This window comes from Gorilla gorilla, chromosome 22, assembly GCF_029281585.2.
Source record: "Gorilla gorilla gorilla isolate KB3781 chromosome 22, NHGRI_mGorGor1-v2.1_pri, whole genome shotgun sequence".
Taxonomy (NCBI): domain Eukaryota; kingdom Metazoa; phylum Chordata; class Mammalia; order Primates; family Hominidae; genus Gorilla; species Gorilla gorilla.
Genome location: NC_073246.2, coordinates 21,256,427 through 21,281,769, shown reverse-complemented (window position 1 = coordinate 21,281,769; position 25,343 = coordinate 21,256,427).

Genomic DNA, 25,343 nt, shown 5'->3' with positions numbered 1-25,343 from the left:
TTATCTATATTTTCTTCTAGGGTTTTTATAGTTTTGGGTTTGACATTTATGTCTTTAGTCCATCTTGAGTTAATTTTTGTATAAGGTGTAAGGAAGGAGTCCAGTTTAAATTTTGTGCATATGGCTAGCCAGTTCTATCACCATTTATTAAATAGGGAATCTTTCCCCATTGCTTGTTGTTGTCAGGTTTGTCCAAGATCAGATTGTTTTAGATGTGCAGTCTTATTTCTAAATTCTTTACTGTGTTCAATTGGTCTGTGTCAGTTTTTGTACAAGTACCATGTTGTTTTGGGTGCTGTAGCTTTGTAGTATAGTTTGAAGTTGGGTAGCGTGTTGGTTCCAGCTTTGTTCTTTTTGCTTAGGATTTTCTTTGGTATACAAGCTATTTTTTGGTTCTATATTCTGTAAAGAATGTCAATGGTAGTTTGATGGGAATAGCATTGAATCTACAAATTACTCTGGGCAATATGGCCATTTTCATGATATCGATTCTTTCTCTCCATGGGAATGGGTTTTTTTTCCTTTTATTCCTTCCTCTCTGATTTCTTTGAGGAGTAGTTTGTAGTTCCACCTGAAGAAGTCCTCTACTTCACTTGTTAAGTGTATTCCTAGGTATTTTATTCTCTTTATAGAAATTGTGAATGGGAGTTCCTTCATGATTTGGCTCTCTGCTTATATGTTGTTGGTGTATAGGAATGCTTGTGATTTTTGCACATTGATTATAGGATCATGTCATCTGCAAACAAAGACAATTTGACTTCTTCTCTTCCTATGTGAATACCCTTTATTTCTTTCTCTTGCCTGATTGCCCTGGCCTGAACTTTCAATACTATGTTGAATAGGAGTGGTGAGAGAAGGCGTCTTTGTTTTGTGCTGATTTTCAAGGGGAATGCCTCCAGCTTTTGCCTATTCAACATGATATTGGCTGTAGGTTTGTCATAAATGACTCTTATTATTTTGAGGTATATGTCCTCAATATCTAGTTTATTGAGAGTTTTTCACATGAAAAGATGTGGAATTTTATCCAAGGCCTTTTCTGCATCTGTTGAGGTAATCATGTGGGTTTTGTCTTTAGTTTTGTTTATGTGATAAATTACATTTATTGATTTGTCTACATTGAACCATCTTTGCATCCTGGGGATGGAGCTGACTTTATCAAGGTGAATAAGTTTTTTGTTGTGCTGCTGGATTCTGTTTGTCAGTATTTTATTGAGGATTTTTGAATCAATGTTCATCAATGATATTGGCCTAAAGTTTTCTTTGTTGTTGTTGCTGTTGTTGTTGTTGTATCTCTGCCGGGTTTTGGCATGAGGATGATACTAGCCTCATAAAATGAGTTAAGGAGGAGTTCCTCCTTTTCAGTTGTCTGGAATAGTTTCAGAAGAAATAGTACTAGCTCCTCTTTGTACCTCTGGTAGAATTCACCTCTAAATCCATCTGGTCCTGGGCTTATTTTGGTTGGTAGGCTATTTATTATTTCAAAACTTGTTATTAGTCTATTCAGTGATTCAACTTCTTCCTGATTCAGGCTTGGGAGTGTGTGCATGTCTAGGAATTTATCCATTTCTTTTAGATTTTCTAGTTTATTTGCATAGAGATGTTTATAGTATTATTTAATGGTTTGTATTTCTGTGGGGTCAGTGGTCATATCCCCTTTATCATTTTTTGTCTATTTGATTTATCCCTTTTTTCTTCTTTATTAATCTATCTAGTGGTCTATTTTATTATTTTTTTCAAGAAACTAGCTCCTGGATTCATTGATTTTTTGAAGAGTTTTTCATGTCTCTATCTTCTTCAGTTCAGCTTGGAGCTTGTCTTTTTCTTGTCTTCTGCTAGTTTGGGGGTTTGTTTGCTCTTGGTTCTCTAGCTCTTTTAGTTGTGGTGTTAGGAGGTTGATTTGAGGTCTTTCTAGCTTTTTTATATAGGGATTTAGTGCTATAAATTTTCCTCTTAACACTACTTTAGTTTCATCCCAGAGATTCTTTGTTCTCATTAGTTTCAAAGAACTTCCTGATTTTTGCCTTAATTTCACTATATACCCAGGAGTCATTCAGGAGCAGGTTGTTCAATTATCATGTGATTGTGTGGTTTTGAGTGAGTTTGTTAACCTTGAGTTCTAATTTAACTGTGCTGTGGTCTGAGAGGCTTTTTGTTATTATTTCAGTTCTTTTGCATTTGCTGAGTGTTTTTACTTCCAATTATATGGTCAGTTTTAGAATAAGTGTCATGTGTTACCAAGAAGAATGTATATTCTGTTGTTTTTGGGTGGAGAGTTCTGTAGATACCTATCAGGTCCATTTGATGCAGAGCCGAGTTCAAGCCTCCAGAATATCTTGCTAATATTCTGTCTCATTGATCTGTCTAATATTGACAGTGGGATGTTAAAGTCACCGACTATTATTGTTTGGAAGTCTGAGTCTCTTTGCAGGTCTGTAAGAGTTTGTTTTATGAATCTGGGTCCTCCTGTATTGGGTATATATATATATATATATATATATATATATATATACATTTAGGATAGTTAGCTCTTCTTGTTGAATTGAACCTCTTACCATTATGTAATGTCCTTCTTTTTCTTGTTTAATCTTCATTGGTTTAAAATCTGTTTTGCCAGAAACTAGGATGGCAACCTCTGCTTTTTCCTGCTTTCCATTTGCTTGGTACACTTTCCTGCATCCCTATATTTTGAGCCTGTGTGTGTGTTTGCACGTGAGTTGGGTCTCTTGAATACAGCACATTGATGGGTCTTGACTCTACCCAGCTTGCCATGTGTCTTTTAATTGGGGCATTAAGCCCATTTATATTTAAGGGGAATGAGAATAGGAAATGCATTTCAAACAAAAGTTGTTGTCTTACTGTGAAAATAAAGTCTCTCAAGTAAACACTTTCAGGAGAATATCATATTTGGGTTGGCATATTTTAATAGTTCAGAAAAGTCAGAGTGTAGATAGGTTGTATCTGATGCAAACTTACATAATTAAATATTATATTTCAGGGAATAAACCAGATTATCAAGGAATTTATATTTTCCATAGTTTCAATTTATATGAAATAGCAATGAAAAATGGTTTTTATTTTTCTTTTATATATGAAACCCAGTATAAATTAAATAAAAGTTTGAAAGTACAAATTAAACATTTGCCTAAATCTTTTTTATAATGTATATTGTTGAGAAATGAAAGCGGGCTATGTTACCAGAAATCCTGACTTCTGGTAATGCGTAATGTAGCCATCTAATACTGATGGATATTTTTTACTGGTTTACCCAAGATTTGCTGAGTTCTTATAATGAATTTGGCAAAGCTCTGTGAACAGGAAGACAATCAATGTTCAATAGGTAAATGATGTCATTAATAAAAATATATTAACAAACCAACTTCAGGGTGTGATAAATGTTGTGAAGGGAATAAATATGGTGACAAGATTAAGTGTAAGTGGGTAGTGAATATTTAGTTTCACAAAATAGCAAAGGAGATGAAGAAAGATTAGAACTAGGTATTACATTTGATGTAGTTGATATGAAGCAAAGGAGTCTAGGACAGTTTATTCGCTTGAGTTTGCAAGAACATGGAGCTATTTTATTTATTGCAATGGGGAAGATTGGGAAGAGTTCTGATTTGTATGTTTTTAACTTGAATATGCACTTGTGACATTCAAACGAAGTTACTATGAAGGCAACTGGCAATATGTGTAGAGTATATAGTCATTAAGAATATTCACATGTAAATCTCCAGCCAGCATAGATGTATATATATGTAAACTCCATTCACGAACTTCTTGTCATTGTGGTACAAATAATTCACATTTGGTTGCACCTCTCCCGCCAAACAAATAACACTGTTAGATAAACAGAAAGAAGAACTAAAGAAATATTGATGAGCTCTGAAGCAATACAAATATTTCTGTGCTCCACAAATGGAATAGAAACACATAGTGGCAGAGATTGTGGAAAACTGAATATTGGTTTGTGCTAGATTACAGTTTCTAAAGCAAGACATGGATAAAGGGGGATAAAAATAAGCCTAAAGAGACAACGGCCTGATCTTGTATTATCAACTGAAACCAGACTTTGTGGTCTTGAAATGGGACTGAAAAAAAAAAAATGCTGCCAAACTTTCTAAGGATCAAGGGATTGTGAGTTTACTGCACACCTTTGCGAAGCAGAATGTAGCCATATGATCTGCTGATCTGCTATATTTGTCCTTGGATGTGAAGAAAATCAACCACACACACACACACACACACACACACACACACAAGAAATAAAAGAAAAAGAAGGAAGGAAGGAAGGAAGAAAGGGAGAGAGGGAGGGAGGGAGGAAGGGAGGAAGGAAGAAAGAAAGGAAAGGGAGGGAGGGAAGAAAGGAGGGGGTGAGGAATATAATCCACATTGGAATGTGAATCCATTTCAAATAAAATGTATTTAAGGCCTGATAAAGATTCTGAATTAATGATATGATGTTTTTGAAAGATGAATGAAGCTACCTGGAAGCTGGATTGTGAAGGGCAACAAGTCAGAACAAAAAATTAAAAATGAAAAGAGTGGAGAAAGGCAACAGTTAAGAAAATATTGCTAATTTGAAGCTACCTGGAAGCTGGATTGTGAAGGGCAACATGTCAGAACAAAAAATTAAAAATGAAAAGAGTGGGAAAAGGCAATAGTTAAGAAAATATTGCTAATTTTTTTAAATTAATAAAAAACATGATATCTCATATTGAATAAATACTTTATAAATCAAATACAAAAACAGAAATTGACAGTGCACCAAATTCCATCAAAGAAAAAAGTTACTGGATGAATTAAACAGGTGAGGAAGAATTTATTCAAGATTTTTCAATGGGGTCAAGATTATTGGCATAAAGAAGGGAGATTCAATTCAGTTGAAAGAAAACGCAGGAGAGTTCTAGAGCTTTGGGTTAAACTAGTGGAAAATTTAGGGGCGAGTTTGGTTAATGTGATTAGGCTGCCTACGTTTTCTAATTGTAGCTTACTGAAATTAGGCACTTATTCACCCACAGAAAATGAAAGATGATGACTTTTCAAAAGCATGGCTCCAAGGTCCTTGAGAAAGACACTGCTGGGCTGTAAAACTGACAAAAAGGCTGGGAGAAGATTTGTGTCTTAAAGGAGTAGTAAAAGAATTAATAATTGCAAGTCTTCTCATATAAATGCTCTAAGAAGACAATTCAGGGTCCTGTAGCAAGAAATTTGTCATCTGTTTAGTTAAACTGAGGGTCAACATTAATGCCATCCTGGTAAATTCAAAGAGAATAATCTGAAGAGCAATAGAATAAAAAGTATTGCAGACTAACAACACGATTTTGCCACTAAGTACACTTAGGGTACACTCCACAGGCAAAAGAATGCAATTTTAAAAGAAAGAAACAGGAACAGGAAGCAGTACTGAGCAAAGAGCTTGGTAATTTCATGGGTAAGTCTAAATAAGAAGGGCCCAAAAAACAGGCCAACACAAAATAAAACTAATTTCTAATAGGTTAAAAACAATTATGAATTAGTATATCTAACAACTAAGATCAAATATTTTAGTGGGTTCAACACAATTTATGAGAAAATTCTTGTATTTTTCTTGTGCAAGAGCAGAGTGGCATCACCTTTGTATTTTAAATATCGAATGCATATTAACATCGTATTGGTCAGAAACAAATTTATATCTTTCAAACTAATAAGGAAAAAAGTACAATATCAAAGACTTGATCATCTCAACACAAAGCAGCAAAAGAATAAAATGGTAGTAAAGAAAAACAATAAAGAATAGAAAAAACATACAGTATAAAATACATTTTGAACATGTTTATTGTCTGGATATTATATGTATGTAATAAATATAGAATAACAAATACAACAACGATAATATAATTTTTTCTCCAAAGGAAAGGGGATAATATAACTTTTTGGCTTCATCTATTTGGGCTGCAATAATCAAATAATTTAAACAGAGTAGCTTATAAACAACAGAAATTTATTTTTCACCTATTTGGAGGCTGGAAAGTTCAAGATGAAGGCACCGCCAGATTCAATGTCTGGTGAGGTCCAGCTTTCTGGTTCAAAGATGATTCTTCTGACAGTGTCTTCACCTGGTAGGAGAATCATAAGGACCTTATTCCCATTCATGAGGGTTCCACCTTCATGACTTAATCATGTCCAAAAAGTCCCTTCTCCTAATACCTTGAGGGTTAGGATTTCAACATATGAATTTTTGGAGGGCACAAACATTCAGTCCAGTGCAACCTTTTCTTTCTCATAAAAATAATATCTGATGCAAAAACACAAATACAAGTTGCAAATCTGGAGAGTGGTGTAACTTCTGAGCACTTATAATGAGGCTAGTTCACCAGAGGAACTGAATTTTTAATTTTATTTCATTTTAGTTAATTTAATTTTAATTTGATTTTACATCACTTCATGTGGCTAGTGTCTGCCTTATTGAACAGTACAGTTCTAGAGTACAACTGTATAATAAAAACTACATAAAAATGGAATATGGTATAATAGAAAGAATAGGTCTTTGAAAGTGTCAAGTCTCTGAGAACTCAAGTGTAGAAGATATTCAGGTATCAAGGGAAAGAATTGGACTTGAAAAGACCTACTCATTTTTCTGAAAAACAATACAGATGGAATAATTATGCAAATCAGCAAATTTTTATTAAGAACTAATAAGCAGGGACCTGGGTGATAAGTTAACCTACACATATAGAGTTTACATTCTGTTGGAGAAAAAGATAAACAGGTATTTAAATAACATGAATTCATCAGAGATAATTCCTTTGAAGAGGCCAGTGTTAAGGTGGTCATTAATGTCTTCTCTGAGGAAGGGATGAAAAAACGATCTCGAATGATGTAAAGGAGACAGCTAGCTAATAGTAGGGAAGATCATTATAGTGGGGTAAAATATGAAATTGATAGGCTTTGGGGACAGAACACAAATTGACAGGTTTGAGACAGACCGAAACATTATGTAGGTTCCAGCAAATAAACAATGAGGAAACTGATGAGGTTGGACAGACCGGCTGCAGAGAGACCTTGTAGGACATTCTTGGGCTTGCAGAAGATGGGACAATGAGAAGCCATGTAAGATTTTATTTTTTAATTTGTGTAAGTTTAAGGGGAACAAGTGCAGTTTTGTTACCTGGGTATATTAGATAGTGGTAAAGTCTGGACTTTCGATGTATCCATCACCTGAATTATGTACATTATACCCATTAAATAATTTCTCATCCGTCACCACCTTCCCACCCTTCCAAGTGTCCAGTGTTACAATTCCACACTCTATGTTCATGTGTACACATTATTTATCTCCCATGTATCACTAAGAACATGTGGTATTTGACTTGCTGTTTCTGAGTTGTGTCACTTAATGTAACGGCCACTGGCTCCATCCGTGTTGCTGCACAAGACATGATTTCATTCTTTTTTATGGCCGAATAGTATTCCATGGTGTATATATACCACGTCTTTATTCAATCATCTGTTTCAACATAAAAGTGAGATGGTCATCGTACAGTATTTATTTTCTTCAAGTACTTATGGAGCAAATATTGTATGTTCTGACTCAAGACATCTTTCAAAACTTTTGTAACTTGTTGATGGGAAGATTTTAGAAGAACAAGAGTAGAAGCAAGCAAAATAATTCCTTCACTCAGCAAACAATTAGTGAACAATTGCTATGAGCCAGGCACTATTCAGGACATTGGGAACACATCAGACATGCATTGTAATATTTCAAGAGGATTTCAATATTTCTTATTGTTTTCATTTTATCCCCAAACTAAGGGCTATAAAATGCATGGATAAAAATCAGTTTCAAGGAGAAAATAGCAGTACATATTATATGTAAATTAACAACATGTAGGTAGATATAGACAGAAAAGAAGGAGAAAGAGACGAAGAAGGAAATGAACAGGAAGAAGAAGAAAAGAATTTGAAGGGGAGGGAGAAGAAGAGAAAAGGAGAGGAATGGGAGGAAAGTGAAGGAGGAATAAATCTAAAACAAAATAAATGATTCCCAAAACCAGAAGATAAGTCTTGGTTTTATGTTGTTTGTACATGTGTGCTTACAGTGTTTGAACAGTCAGATAATCTAGTACCTTCTGGTGCTATGTCTTAAATTTACTAATGAAACATAGGATGCAGTTTTGCCTAACCTTTCTCTCACTCCACTTTCTATATTCACTTTACTTTTTTCACGTATTCACTTTCTTATTTATGTATGTATGTATGTATGTATGTATGTATGTATGTATGTGTGTATGTATGTATGTATTTATTTTTGAGACGGAGTCTTGCTCTGTCGCCCAGGCTGGAGTGCAGTGGCGTGACCTCGGCTCACTGCAACCTCCACCTCCCGGGTTCAAGCAATTCTCCTGCCTCAGCCTCCGAGTAGCTGGGACTACAGGCACCCGCCACCATGCCCAGCTAATTTTTGTGTTTTTAGTAGAGCAGGGGTTTCACCATGTTGGCCAGGCTGGTCTCGAACTCTTGGCCTTGTGATCTGCCCGCCTCGGCTTCCCAAAGTGCTAGGATTACAGGCGTGAGCCACCAAACCTGGCCCTGTTCACTTTCTTTGACACAACCCTTGGAGATTTTTGGCACCACTCTCTCTAGGAGGTATTTTCATTTTTATCTACCCATTCCCTTGAGAGGTCTATGAATAGCTACAGGGGCCATAACATTTGCCTAATCAAATTCTGAATCATTTTGCCTTTTGTTGAGATGGGAAATACGCTTCATGATACTAATGAAATCACAAAAATGATTCATTAATAGAAATATGTCTGTATTAAGTATAATATAAAATTAAATGTGAATTCAAAAAGGTCTCTCACATTTTAGATTTCATTTATTTATTTCAGTGTCACCTAAAGATCTTTTCTGCATACAACATGCATTTGCAGGTTATGTCTTCCTGTTATTGAGAAGGATTCTCATCAAGTCCCATGTTAAGAATAAACATGTCTGGTTTTGCTTTACTGTCTGCAGAGTTGAAATGGACACTACACAATTTAAGACGAGTTTCATCTATGGCCATACTGCCCTGAATGCATCCATTCTTGTCAAGACAGTTTTTCTGCTGTCTATCTCTATTTTATCCTAAGAGTTGTATGCATTTCCTGTACACATTACATCAATTTTTTTTTTTAGATGGAGTCTCCCTCTGTAGCCCAAGCTGGAGTGCAGTGGCACGATCTTGACTCACTGCAACCCCCGCCTCCCGGGTTCAAGTGATTATCTTGCCTCAGCCTCCCAAGTAGTTGGGATTACAGGCATGCACCACCACACCCAGCTAATATTTTTGTATTTTTAGTAGAGACAGGGTTTCACCTGGTGGGCCAGGCTGGTCTCAAACTCCTGACCTCAGGTAGATCCACCCACCTCGGCCTCCCAAAATGCTGGGATTACAGGCGTGAGCGACTGCGCCCAGCCACTTAACATCAAAATTTTAAAAAATTATTAGTATGATAAGAAAGTAAAAGAAAAAGAAAGTAGCATCTATCTCACTGAAACAGATATTAGTTAGGTTGAGAAACAGGATGGCTTTTCATGTGGAGTTTAAAATGCTGTCTTTTCCAATTAAGTTCATATTGTTTTGAAATATCTGCTTCTTCAGTTTTCTAATTACAGAGCAATATCACCCTTCAAATATCTAAAATCCATTTAAATAATAGGTTACTTTCTAAAATGTTAAATTTACCATCTCTATTCTCTTTCAAATAAATAACTCTTTAAGTCATTGATTCAATATTTTAAAACAGGGAAAAATACACAAATGATCTTGATCAGAATTGGACTTACAACCATTTCATAAAGGCATATTAATAAAATATTTATGAATATGAAATCTACTCTTCAATAATTAACATTGGTCCCTTTTAAAATATCAGAGCATTGGATCCAGGTTGATTCATAAATGAATGAATTGTTCCTTTTTAAAAGTGAGTCACTGGTATATTTGAATGAGAATATTCCTCAAATGGACTCCAGTGACCTTAAATGCTCACTAAAAATATGAGTAATTTAATCGTTTGTAAGAAAAAGTCCATTACAATGCCAGGATAGAAGCCACAAAGAACTTTATGTCAGGATAATGCATGTCTTAAATTGAACATGAACATCCTGAAAGTTAGTACAGTCAATGGAGCAATTATGTAATGTTCTCAGTTGGAATGATAATCAGGTCTCCATTTACATTTTCTAACAGCTAGCGTAAAATATGCACAGTATTTACCAGTGTACTTAATTGGTCCCAAAAAGTCTCTTGGAATTCTCCCTCCATCTGGATCTCTTGTTTTTAGGGAGATACTTTCCTTAGTTTATTGTAATAGTATCACTTAATATATGAACGAATAGAAGAAACATCATACATTGATAATTATATGACATATTCCAAAAAAAAATAAGTGAAGCCTTTAAGCATGTTATTCTCTCCAAGGGAATAAAGAGAAATTAAAATTAATTAAGATCAGTTTTTTAGGCATATTATGAGCTTTTCAATAAAACATAAGCTTAGTTTCATATTGTAAATATTTTGGACTTTTATCCCACCAATTATCAAGACAGCAATTTCTTCTTCCTAACTAGAAATCTTCTATCCAACCTTTGAAAAGGGTAATAGTAATAGAATAAGGATAATAGTAATATCTAGATCATAGGATTTTCATGAGGATTAAATGAGAGAATAAATGCACAATGCTCAATTAAGTTTTTCTTAGATTAAGAATTTTTCACACTTTTTGCACTTAAGACTAAATTCACAATTATAGCCCCATTTGCCCAGATAAGGCTCAGTTTAATCCTCTTGTTCTGGAATTCTATCTAGTAAGTACATCTTGTCATTTTCAAAAGAGTCCCAATTGATATGATAAATGAACAAATAAAAGCTTTAGGATAACTGGAATAGCTTTTTTATTTTTTATTTTTTTGCACAGTGCATATACAGATGCACTGTATATGTGGATCTGGATCTGGATGTCACATATAAGGATCTGGATATCACATATGTATCGATATGGACATGGCTATCACATGGATAATGGTTGTTTTTGCACAGTTTATTGTTTTCCCATTAATTTCCAGTGCCATCTGTGTCATATATCTGGTTGTCATATATTTGTACTTCTTTCAATACACCATATTTTCTGTTTGCTAGATCAATTGCTTATTTCACACTCATAATATACTTTTTAATTACTATAAATTTATTGTATATCCACAACTAGATTATCTCACTCAACTTTTGTAGCTTAAAATATTTTGTCTATTGTTTTCCTTTTGCTTTTCAAAACACATTTTTGAATTAATTGGGAAGCTTCATCCTGCTGAGCTTTAACTAAAATCTCATAAGTTTTATAAATTAATTTAAAAAATGAATTTTCTTCTCCTTTCAAACATACTAATCTCAAATATGATCATCTTTAAATATCTATAAATAATTTTAAAATTATTTTCTCTCCAGTAGTCTTACACATATTAGTTACTTGTATTGCTGGGTATTCTATAGTCTTGGTCCATATTATAAATAGTCCTATATAAAATACTTGTTTTCTAATTGCTTCTGGCATACAAAAATGTAATTAAATTTTTCATATTAATTTTACATTGAAATAAATTAATAAACTTTTTTATGTAGATTAAATGGAATCATCTAAGGAGAGAATTACATTATTCATAATAATGACAGGTTTGCTGTTTTCTTTTGTATCCTTACACCTTTGTCTCTTTTGAATAAGACCACCAATATATTGTTGCATAGAAGCATTGATTTTGTTCCTGTTTTAAGAATTATTCTAATGTTCCAACATTTAGAATTAGATTATTGTAGAATTTGGTGTATACATTTCATCCATTCCAGAATTTGACCTCTATTTATGGTTTGACAATAATTTTTATTAAAACTGGTTGAATTGTATCAAATGCTTTCTCCGCCTGGGCACAGGAGTTCGAGACCAGTCTTGGAAACACGGTGAAACCTCGTCTCTACTAAAATACAAAAGAAATTAGCCGGGCATGGCGGCTGGCGTGTGCCTGTATTCCAGGTGCTCTGGAGGCTGAGGCAGGAGAATTGCTTGAACCTGGGAGGCGGAGGTTGCAGTGAGCCAAGATCGCACCACTGCACTCCAGCCTTGTGACAGAGCGAGACTCCATCAAGGAAGGAAGGAAGGCAGGCAGGGAGGGATGGAGGACTTTTTAATAATTTCTCATAATTTGAGAAATATTCTGGTTAGAAACTAAAATTGTTCAGTCAGAAATTGAGAAGCATCTGAGATGTTACCCATTTGATATATATCCTCTGAATCAGGTTGGATCTTTATAATTCTCAACAATAAGAGCAGCCAACACTGCACAGAGTAATACTAAGAACCAAATGGTTACACTTGTATATATAATGCAGTGACATCACAAGGAGTGGAACTCTGAAATTATTAATCTCAGAGTTTATATAGGTATGGAAATATCTGCACCTTTTACCCTCTGAAAAAAGAGGGAGCAATTATTTTTACTATGGAATGTAAGCAAATCGTTTCTTAGGGATTGGGAGACTTGTCTCTGTCCCAGGACATGGGCATCTGGCAACAGAAGAGATGAGAAGGTAGCGTTACTCTTTGAATGAGATCAGTATTGGCTCTATCATAAAATATTAGCTCCAAGTTTAATACCTGCAAAATATAAAGAGCAAATGTTTCAGGCAGAAAGGAGTATGTTCTGCCTTTATAGAATGCTGATTTTTGTTGCTTAGAATGTTAGGACCCTGTGGGAACATTAGAAAAATATAGATAGATAGGTAGGTGGATAAATAGATAGATCGATGATAGATAGATAGATCCCGGAAGAATCATCTTCTAATAGAAATCCTGCCTCCTAAAGGCAGAAAGTAGAATGTAATTTGGGCCAAGGCAGGGACATGCAACTTAAACTCTGCCATCAGAGGCATCCAGATGGTATTTTATCTGGGAACAAAAACATGTAGAATTAGATGCTACTCATAATCGATTCCTGGCATAGCAGGTAGAGCTTTGTAGTGGGACATCCGACTTTTAGAGGCTCTTTACAGGTACAAAGCTCCTATTGTTAGTGGTCCACACTCAGTATTTCACTGTACACTGGGATCAGAGCAGCAGGCAGTCTTACCATTAAATCCAATTTTCTAACTTGGTTGCAGACTCTGTAATCTCACTATACTTTAAAAGATTAATGGTTTGAGTACAAAGTTTCAGCTGTATACATCATCAAGTTGTAAATTTTGTTTCCTAAATAATCTATTTTTTCTCATTTTGTTTACCAAATATATAAATGACTGACCAACTGTGTTTAAATATCCAAGAAATGTAGTAGCTTAGCCAATTACATTAATATGTAAATTAATATTTGACACATATTTTAAAAATATCTTTGAGATCTTATTATTAGGTTCCTTATTATTTGGAATATGTTCTTGATAAACTGTTGTTCCAGTGCAGAAATCTTTATCATTTAAAATTTTTGAAGTACTTCTAATTGTTTCTGATAGCTATTAATATTCCCCAGCTTTCTTTTGACTTATGTTTACCTTTTTCATTACTGTCATAAAAACTTGCTATGCCATATATATGTGTGTGTGTGTGTGTGTGTGTATGTGTGTGTGTATGTGTGTACATATAAATATGTGTGTGTGTATATACTTTTTCTTTTTTGGGGGGTATGGAGTCTTGCTCTGTTGCCCAGGCTGGAGTGCAGTGGCATAATCTCGGCTCACTGCAACCTCCACCTCCTCGGTTCAAGCGATTCTCGTACCTCAGCCTTCCAAGTAGCAGGGATTACAAATATCTACCATGACTCCTGGCTAGGTTTTGTGTTTTTGGTAGAGACAGGGTTTCACCATGTCAGCCAGGCTGGTCTCGAACTCCTGACCTCAGGCGATCTGCCCACTTTGGCCTCCCAAAGTGTTGGGATTACAGGCATGAGCCACCACGCCTGGCCCCTATTCATTTTTTATTCCATGATCTTCATGATCTTGTCGAGAATCTATCTTTCTGTCTATGTATTATCTTTTTATAATTATGTCTTTTACCTCCGGTTAATTTTAAGAGACTTTTTTTCTTCAGTGTTCTGCAGTTTTACCAAGTATCTCAATGTGCTTTCAGTATAGAAGAGTATGACTGTTTCGTGTTGTTATGCTTGGAATTGTGCTTTTTTTAAAATAAGCCAAATCTCCTTACGAAGTTGGGAATATCCTAAATAGTTAACTTTTGAAATATTGCCTCATAACTCTATGCTTGTTTTCTTTCCCTTTTAGAGATCTACATGAACAAATGATAGTGCATAGGTCTATGGCTTCCATATTTGTCAACCTTTGCTTCGCTTTTTTATTTTTTTCTGAATTTTTTTCCATATCTAGCTTACAGTTCAATAACTTTTTTATCTTTAAGATTTTAATGTTTTTATTTTTAAGCCATGCTTGTACTTGGTCGTATTTTAAATATCTTCTTTAATAATTATGCTTATTTAAATAAATTTATATATATAATTTTGTTATATGAATGTTTTGGATATAATTGTGCTATTTATATTTCTTCTTATTCTTAATAGTTAATTGGTAATCCAATGTCTTTCAATGTGTTTATGTTATACGGCTTGGTTTGTGGGAATGTTTTGAACCTGTATTTTGGGTGTTTACACCAAAGAGGTTTTGCTTCTACTGCTCTCAGATGCTTCAGGCTATGTACCATGTTACCATAAATGTCTAGGCTGGAGTTACCGTGTCTTTGAAGGCAATGTAAATTTGAACACTGGGTTATGATAGACCAAAGTTCATTAATTATCAGAGAGCCTTACTGTTGTTGTAATCATTAGGTCATTTTCAATCAAGTTTGAAGGAGACGTACTTCTTTTTTTTTTTTTTTTTTTTTGACGGAGTCTCACTCTGTCGCCCAGGCTGGAGTGCAGTGGCGCGATCTCGGCTCACTGCAAGCTCCGCATCCCAGGTTCACGCCATTCTCCTGCCTCAGCCTCCCAAGTAGCTGAGACTACAGGCGCCCGCCACCACGCCCGGCTAATTTTTTGTATTTTTTGTAGAGATGGGGTTTCACCGTGTTAGCCAGGATGGTTTCGATCTCCTGACCTCGTGATCCGCCCGCCTCGGCCTCCCAAAGTGCTGGGATTACAGGCGTGAGCCACCGCGCCCGGCGGAAGGAGACGTATTTCTTTATTTTTTATACTTGCTGGTGGATGGACTCATTCTAGCTCCTCATTCCTGTGTGCAGTTTAGTACTGTGTTTATCCAGGATTCTTATAGTCCATCATCTTGCAGAGTCCAGAGTCTTATTTCCTGTGACATAGATGCTAATACATAAGCTGCTTTGTTCCTACTGTGTCCAGGGTAGGTAAAACGTCATCATCTGCATACCATTCTGTTTTTCAGGTTTCTTTTTCTTTTAAGTTCTTGAGTAATATCCCCTTTATTTTTGAAGACTGGGTTTATATATGGATAGATAGCAATAGTCAAATTTTGTTATTTGCAGTATTTATGTTCTATAAAGTTGTGGCAAACAAGAAATTAGCAAATACTAAATCATTGCTTGCAAAGGAAATACGGGGTTAGTTTGTTGTGAGCCTCTGGTCACAACATTTTCATCAGCTAATCAATATGTAATCTTGTTTGATGTGTGTTTCTGTTTTGAGACACCTTACTTAAGATGTATTGCTGATTTATTAACATTGAACTCTCATCAGCCAACAGCACTGAAACGCATGCCTGAACAAACCTTACCTAACACACATAACATCAAACCTTTGCAGGTCCCACATCTGTGAATTCAACCTATTGTGTATTGAAAATATTAGGGTAAAAACAACAATACAACAAGAAAAATAATACAATTAAAAATATGGTATAACAACTACCTATATAGCATTTGCACTATATTACTTATTGTAAGTAACCTACAGATTATTTGAAGTATATAGGAGGGTTTGCATACCTTGTATGCAAATACTATGCCATTTTATATAAGAAACTTGAGCATCCCCAGATATGGGTATTCCCAGGGTTTCTGGAACCAATCTCCTGCATCAAATGAGGTTGACTATATTTTTCTCTGTAAGACACATCATAGCCTTCTTGTGCTTGGGAACAATAGACAGAGCTTTAGCAATATTCTGGGGTGTGGGAGGCATTTTAAACAGCCATATCACCAACAAAGAGCACCAAATAGACTGTGAAAAAGATCCTTGTTTATAGCATGAAAAATGAAATAACAAAGTAGAGTATTACTTTGTTTAACCTCAACTGGGGCATGCACATTGAGAGAATCAAATTTCTTTATTCTGTGCATGTTAAAAAAAAAGACCGGGAAAGTATGAGTGAGTATGGATTTTTGAGATGACACATAAATTTAATGCATCTTGGAGAAGTTGCAAATATGGAATTCACAAATAATGGAGTTTGATGTAGACATATAGATGTAGGTATGTATTATACTGGTATTTCATATTAGCAATAATGAATGCCACAGTGTCAGAAATAATTAAACATGTGTTTTGTATTTTCAATAACATATATCCAGTCCCGATAAAGACATTATAACCCTCATATATTGTTGTTAGAGTAAGTTGGTGTAATTTTCTGGAAAGTGATTTGGCAACATATGTTAACAACTTTTAAAGATTTATAAAAATTAATTTTGTAATTATCCTCCTGGTAAGCCAATCTTACCAAATTCCAAGTAATGAAAATAAAATTTATATACAGCTGACCCTTGGACAACACAGATTTGAACTTCAAGGGTCCAGTTATCCATGAATTTTCTTCAGCTTCTGCCACCCCAGCTACAGCAAAACCAACCCTTCCTCTATCCCTTTCTCCAACTTAGCTCACTCAGTGTGAAGCTGTGACCAACAAGGATGATGACCTTTATGATGATCCACTTCAAGTTAATGAAGAGTAAATGTATTTTCTCCTTATGATTTTCTTAATAACATTTTCTTTTCTCTAGTTTATTTACGAATGCAGTATATAATGCATATAACATACAAAGTATGTATTAACTGTTAATATTATCGGTAGGGCTTCTGGTCAACAGTTGACTACTACTAGTTAAGTGTTTGGAGAGTTAAAACGTATGCACGGATTTTCAACTGTGTTAGGTTAAGCCTCCCTAAGCTTTGCATTGTTCAAGGGTCAATTGTATGTACGTCATTACTGTAGCATTAAAATTACTCTATGAAGTTTGGGAAGAAATAAAGTGTCCATCTGCAAGATAATGCTTACATAAATCATATTTATTCATGAAAACATTATTGAGTAGGTATCATAGATTCTTTGACAGTAGTTTACATTTATTAGTATGGAAAGCTTTTTCTGATATAAAGTTAGGACATAAGGTAACATGAGTATAATATTATATATATAGTGATCTCAGCTATGTAAATACTTTATAGGAACTAAATAAAATATTTATAATAATTGCATACAGGAGTATGTTTTCTGTACTATTTTTAATTTGTTTTTACCATAAGTACTTCTTTACTAATTAGACAAAATTAATGGATAAAATGGAGTATAGAGTTGCTACCCAGATAATAATGTTTAGATATTTTTTAAAGTCCTTGTTGATAATGATAGTTTTTGTGATAATAGATATTGAGGTATGTGCTCAATGATATCAATCAGTGTGAAATAAAAACACTTGTGAGATTGATGTGGGAAATAAATGTAGAAAGAATTACACATGGGGAATATTTTCTCTGCCATTTTGTCTCATTTATACTATAACTGCAAAATCTCAGAGTACCTTCAGAGACACACAATGTGTTGAAGTTGTACAATGTATTTTTAAATGAATTCTTATTTATACAAATAAAAGAATGTTCAACAAAGGGGCCTAAGCATTATTAATAAGTTATTCAGAAAACAATTGCAGATCACCTTTGAGTTGATATAGTTGAATACATATATATCAATTGTCTTTAATTTTTTTATAGTTTTCATGTTAAACAGACAATATTCACAAACGTGTTGTGAGAAAATCTGCTATTACTTTAATGATCTAAACAAGACTTCACAAGAAGAAAGGAATTAGTTGTTTACAGATTTTAAAAGTATTTACAATGTATGTTACTTTATGCTTTAATAAGTTATGGTTTGTTAAGAGGTCTTAAACAAAGTAGATGGCCAATAAATATTTTATTTCTGTGAATATCCTGTCAGGTACAAACATAGTTCTCTCTATTAAAATTGATTCCCTAAGGAAATCACTCTGCCTGCAGACATAAAATTAATTAATGCTTAATTTCACTTTTATGGCAATGTTTGCTATTAAAGTGTAAAAACTAATTGCCAAAAATTATGAAGAAAGACATTTTCAAGCATTGACAAAAGAAGTGAAGGAAAAGTAAAATATGTATCAAAAAGTCAATTAACATAGAATTTAAAAATTAAAATGTTTTTAAAAAATATGTTAGTTTTTCCTTGAATATTTCCAATAAGTTCTATTATATCTTTATATATTTAATAGCTTTAAGTCCTACAATGCTGTCAGATATTTAAAAATTATAGGTTAAAAACAATAGCATATTTTTTGAAATAAAATAGGTTTGTAACAAAAAATAATTTTGAAAACAGCAAATTTACTTGAAAGACATAAAACTGAAATTTCATTCTTTTGAAGTTCTCTAAATTTATATTTTGCATTTAAAATGTTTTTTATCTTATTTTTCTAGTTAACAATATGTTAAAATTACCTAATGAAAAGTAAATACCCATGAGTCAAAAAAAAAAAACAAGCAAAGTCATGTATAGATCATTCATAGATCAATTCAAAACAGTGATATAGGTATATCAAAATTAATTAAAAATTAGTAAGTAATAAAAGTATTCAAAATTATAAATAATATGAGTAATTCAAAATTAGTGAACAGAGATGACAGTTTTATAAATTAATTTGAAAAGATTGTTGATGTTGGTAAAAGAAACAATAATTTTTATTATTTCCAAACATACTCAATGTTTAGTCTGAATGCTTCCCTGCCTTTTTGATGAATTATATCTTTCTTGTAAAACTACTACCCTTTTCCATTAGGACATAGTTAACTGCAAAATTTCCTTATTGGTCATTCTCTGTTTTAAAAAATATTAGTGTCTAATAAGAAATAAATCACCCCAAATTTATATCTACATCTAAATATATGGAGCTTATTTTTTTGAATATGGCTATTTTTTCCTTGGCTGCTATTTTCTGAATTTAAGTGACCTTGCACCAGAGATACTAAAAAGTCGTTATCAAGATTTTCCAGCGACATTGGCCATTTTACCCATCTGTGTGCGACTTTGACATTGCCAATTATATCTTGACTGCAAAATATCATTATAGTTGAACAAATACCATTAACAGAAAATGTTCAAATTATTCAGACCGTATTTATGAACAACACATTTTGACTTAAGCTTTCCAAACCTTTGCCACTATTTCTTGTGGTTCCAATTTCTTTCCCTTTTCACATCGTTATATTAGGAGATGGAGAATATATAAATATGTTTCTATCCACACATCCTGCCTCATGGCTCTCAAAGCTCTCATTAGTCTTTTCTTATAATGTTGGGGCACTTTGGGCCCCAGAAGCAGGCCTCAGAAAACAGAATTTCTCTTTCTGACTTTCTCCAGTCCTCCTTTTACCTGCTCCTTTTTCTCCAAAGGGTAGAAATCTTCCCCTACCTTTGTACCTTGGAGTTGGCCATACAAAAATTTCTCTAACCTACCTTGTTTGATCATAGGTCATATGAGCTGCATTTCAGAGGCGGTCCTGCGCCATACCATGGAGAAAGGAATGCTGCACAGAGGCCAAGATGAAATCTCCACCGACAGACCTTGCTGGATTTTCCCACTCAGCCTGTGACTATTAGATTATACCCCTTTGTCCAGTTGCATTTGTACACAGTTGTTCATGCTTCAATCATGCCTATTCAATGAAATTTCCATAGAAGACCCAAGAGGAAAGAGTTTGAAGAGCTTCCAGAAAACAGAACACGTGGAGGTTCCTGGAAGATAGCAAGCCCAGAGAGAACATTGAAGCTTTGTGAGCCTTCCCTCATACCTGTCCCTATGCATCTCTTCATCTGTACCCTTTGGAATATCTTTTGTAATAAACCCGTTTCCTGGAGTTCAGTAAGCTGCTCTAACAAGTTTATCAAAGCCAAGGAGGGGGTTATGGGAATACCAATTTACAGGCCATTGGTTAGAAGCACAAGTTAAACAACCTGGGGCTTGTGATTGACATTGGAAGTGGGGGCAGTCTTGTGCGACTGGGTCTGTGGAATCTGTTGCTATCCCCAGAGAAATAGTCAGAAGACAAATGGAGGACAGCAAGCTGGTGTTGGCTGAATAATTGCTTGCTTGCTTGCTGGTAGGAAGAGATCCCTACACATCTTGTCATAAAAGTCTTGTGTTGATTGCTGTGATGTGAGAGCAGAGGAAAAACAGTTGGAGTTTTTTTTTTTTTCCTAACCGTAGTATAAAATGTATTCAAAATACAATAAAAATATTGCTGAATTAATATAGTCTTTTCAATGATATGTTTTGTTTGACTTGTCATATCATTTATGCCACAGCACAAATTTTCTGTCATCATACTAAAGCTCTTAACATGGTTTTAAAACTCCTGGGGTTATAAAAAGTGTAAGCTCAGTTAACTTTTTATTTCATTGCTGATGTTATTAACAATGCCAGATTAATTTTGCTGTCCACAACATTGAGCAATGGTGTCGTTTTGCCAAAGACAAATGATATATGTAATTTGAAGGTCAGGGAAAGTGATACTATCGTTTCCAAGAAGCATTAATATCACTTTACCCTTAATCATCTTGTCTTAGAGTGAAAACTTTAAAAGTTTAAAGGAATCAGTTTTAGAGATAAGAAGGCTCAGTGTGTTTTGGGAAAAGGCATATTACTGTTACATTTACATGATGCTGAATTGTCTTGAGATGAAGCCACTTGGAAAATGAAATAAATCTACTACATTCTTTATTTCTGCATTTTACTGCTGTTAAGAAAGTAAAACATGTCTATTTCTGAGGTGTTCTTCAATAATAAGTAATAATGTCAACAGAGTCTAGAATAGTATAAATATCTAATGAGAAGTTTTCTCCACTTCAAGAAAGAATACTTACAGTTATTTCTAATTTTCTGTGTTTTCTGTGATTTTATTTTTCTTAATTGAGGCTATCCAATTATACTGATTAATTGGCATGATTTTTGGCATAATAATTTAGAATATTTCATAGTTTCTATGAGTTTAAAATATAATAGTTTAAGGCCGCTCAGCGTTTTACTGCCTCTTATATGCACTATACTTATTATGATTTGAGATGTATTTGATGATTTAAAAAATAAAGTTAGTTACAATATTCCCTGTGGGATGAGATAGTAATTTATCTTTTTAATAAGGAAGCAAAAGGAGAGTGCTACTATGTCCTCTAACTTTGGGGGAGTGAAAACAGAATATGCAGCAACACCAAAAATAAGAAATGTCTACTGAATCTTCATTAAGTAAGGTTGTTGTATAATTCATCTTATTACTTTGGGCCCCAACATTTTAGGTACAAACATAATTAGGCATTTCTATTTCCTTTAAATGTATTCAGTGATTCTTTTTATTTTGAGGCTAAAATGTGGCTTTACATATTAGGAATATCAGAAACCAAAGTTTGAATGAAATGCGCACACAAACTACAAGTACTATCAGGGATTGTCTATCATGCAATGTTGATTACCTCTACGGCTCTTTAACTCTGAGGAAAATATATATGCTATTTTTGATGTTGTAGCCCTTCTTCTTTCTTTATACTCTTTCTGATTGATCTATACCTGTATATCATAACAGCCCTTGTCAGACTGTACTAGTTATAGACATATTTGTCTTTCCAAATTACTCAGCATTTTGTTTGTGAATGATACTTTCACTATTCTGTAGCCTTATTCTTAGTTCCTACTGTGTGAATCCAGGAAGTTATGCAGTTTGAATGCGTCACATGGCAATATACCACTTTCTTCTGAAAGTGGGTATTACTGAATTTCTGATCCAGCTGATATTAAACCTTTCCTTGATTATGTAATATGAGAAAAAGGAGAAGTTGAGTCTTACCTGACATTTTTTCCTCATTACTTAAAAGTCTTTTCCTATTGCAACTATCCATACTACACTATTAAATCTCACTTTCAACATTACTGAGAGTAATTCTGGTTCCTTAACTTAGAACTCTAAGAAGACAAATGTAGGCTTAGATGAAAACAAGTGAAAGAAGATCAATATACATTTGAAGTACAGTAACTTGAGCGTATCTTTCCTATTCATCTCACTGAACTTGGATTTCTCTAAATATGGCAGTGTAAACAGGCAAATTTTAGATTACTCAACAATCTCTACAGACACTTTAAATTCAAGTACATTTACTCTGTGTAGAGGAAGCACATGTCTAATAAAAGCCTTTTGTGAGATATTGGCCCTCTGAGAGAATTTAGGACTCTTAATAGAAACTTACTAGTCTATGCATATGTACATGCTCAAAACTGATATTTTCTCCAACGTGCAGAGGCTGCTATGTGTTCACCAAAACCTATTTGCACTTTTGGGACTTACGGCTAGAACTATAATTCTAAGCCTCCCTTATAGATACATGTGTCCATAACCAATTACCTGATAGAGTTATCTGCCATGTACTTTACTGCTTCTAATTTGATACATACAAATTTGGAGCCTAAAATTGAATTAGTTCAAAACATGGTGAAACCCCATCTCTACAAAAATACAAAAATTAGCTGGGCATGATGGCGAGTGCCTGTAGTCCCAGCTACTCAGGAGGCTGAGGCGGGAGAATCACTTGAACCCAGGAGGCAAAGGTTGCAGTGAGCCAAGATCATGCCATTACACTCCTGCCTGGACTACAGAGCGAGACTCTGTCTCAAAAAAATAAAAAAAAAGAAAGAAAAGAAAAAGAAAAGAAAAGAAAGAAAAACATCAGGACCTGGATCTCTTGATCAAGCAGTTCCATTTGGCCTTCAGATGAATAAGCCACTCAGGTTTTTTTTTATTATTATTAAATTTTCAGCTGTAAGGTTTATACATGTAATATCAAATTTGCCCCAGGAGGGTAGTCATGCTGCAATACATTTCTAAAATATGAAAAATTGTTTAGCGTTAAGACAACTGAAACACTGACAGCCACTACTTTAGTTATGAGGAAAATGGTTTATAAAAGATATTTAATTTGTCCTTTTTTAGGAAGGCATTGTGTGGAGTGACTATTTCAATAAATAATTGGCTGTTTTGCTAGAAAAAGAAAGGCATAACAAACATCCAGAGATTTTGAGCAATGAAGTCTTTGGAAAAGGAAATGCCTTTAGATACCAAACAGTAAGAGATAACTCTGAAAAGAAACTGGAGGAGGAGAGGATGATGAGGACTGAGGTCTGTTGCAAAGATCAGATTAATAGAGTACCTCTGCCTACTCACAAACTAATGTCACGGGTAGTCTTAAGTTAGCTGCCATTAAAATGAGAAACCATGAGATAGGGTTTCAGAAATAAAGCAGGCTTGGAAGTTATATCTAAGACAAATTGTGGGTATATCCCTCTTACATGGTCTGATTAGAAGCAAAAATGAGAATCCTACTATTAATCAAGAAAATTGCCTGTCCAAAAATTACATGAACTTAAACTATAAATATCTTTAGCTTTTGGGGTGTTAGGAAAAAAACAAAATAAAACAAAAGCTCTTAGTCTCCCAAACACTCACGGCAAGTGCAGCCATATGTGGAAACAGACACAAAAAAAGTATAATCTATGGTGAAAAGAAGCCATTAAGCTTGTATTAAAACATTGCAATGCGAGGACAGTCCAGAGGACTATTCTGTAGAGAGAAAGTAGTCCAAAGAATTTAGAGCTTAAACTGGGAAAGGTCAGATAGAGCGAGTTTTATTTCAATAATTTCTTACTATTCAAAATGTTGTCAGATGTGAGAAATTTAGGTTGCGTTAGACATGGGACAGCATTCAGCAACTGCAAAACTAGGGCCACAGTTTAACAGACACTCATTGATCAATTTCAGTTTTTACAAGAGGAGTAGGAAGAGTTGCTAGAGTCAGTAATAACGTTTTGGTCCATTAGCTTTTTCTGTAAAGCGTATTTCCTGACCAGAAGGGTAGTCTGTAGTCATCTACAATGTGTTCACCTCCAAACCCTTTACCTGCTCTTTCTGGAAACATAACTATACCACATTCTCAGTCTCTCTCAGTTACGTGGGGATGTACAACATGCATGTTGCAATGTGTGCCACGCTAAGGCCCAGTCTGCAGAAACATGTCGCCAGCAAATCTCCTAGTTCTTTCCTCCTCTTGCTTGATACAGATAAGCACAGAATTATTAAAATCTAGACGTTAAAGACAATGGAACTAAAGGTGAGAAAGACTTGGGGTACCTGAATTACTGCTTGGAGAAGTACTTCTTGCTCATCAAGAATAACAATTTTTATTTCAAGTAAGAAAGAAATAAACCTCTGTTGAGTTAAACCATTGTGATTTTGTAGATTATTTCCAAAGGCAACTTTTGTAAATTATGTATTTTCTTTAGGCAACTGTCAATTGGTTGCCTAACACTTGTACTCTGTTCTGTGTCAGTGATCTGAGTGCCCTGCATTCGGGTGATTGACATCTTCTATTCTGATTCTCTGGTGCCTGAAATGCAGCTTTGAAACATGTTATATTACACTGCATTGGGCAGGAAAGGAGCTTCATGACTAGAGTGTTTGAAACAAAATATTTGCTTCCCTCATCAGGAAGAGTCATGGATACTACTATGGTCTGAATACTAGTTTACCCCCAAAATTAATATTTTAAAACCAAATCACCCGATGTGATGATACTAGGAGATGAGGCATTTGGGAAATGATTGGGTCATGAGGGAAGAACGCTCATGAATGGAATTGGTGTCCTTATAAAAGAAACCCTTGGAATGTATCTAGCCCTTTCCACCATGTGAGAACACAGCTAGAAGTTACCATCTATGAACCAGAAAGTGAGCCCTCACCAGGCACTGAATCTGTTAGCACTTTGATCTTGGACCTCCAGCCTCCAGAACCGTGAGGAATAAATTGCTTATTAATTACCCAGTTTGTGGTATTTTGTTACCACAGCCCAAAAGGATAAAGACAGGTACTACTCTCTTTCTTATGTATCCCTCTTCCTGTACCATTTTTGTAAGTCCACACAACCCTATATGTATTATTATTTGCAATGTCTATTGAATGCTTAAGTAGAACTGTTCCTTTGATACCCATTGATAAGAAGTATTCTAATTGTAGAT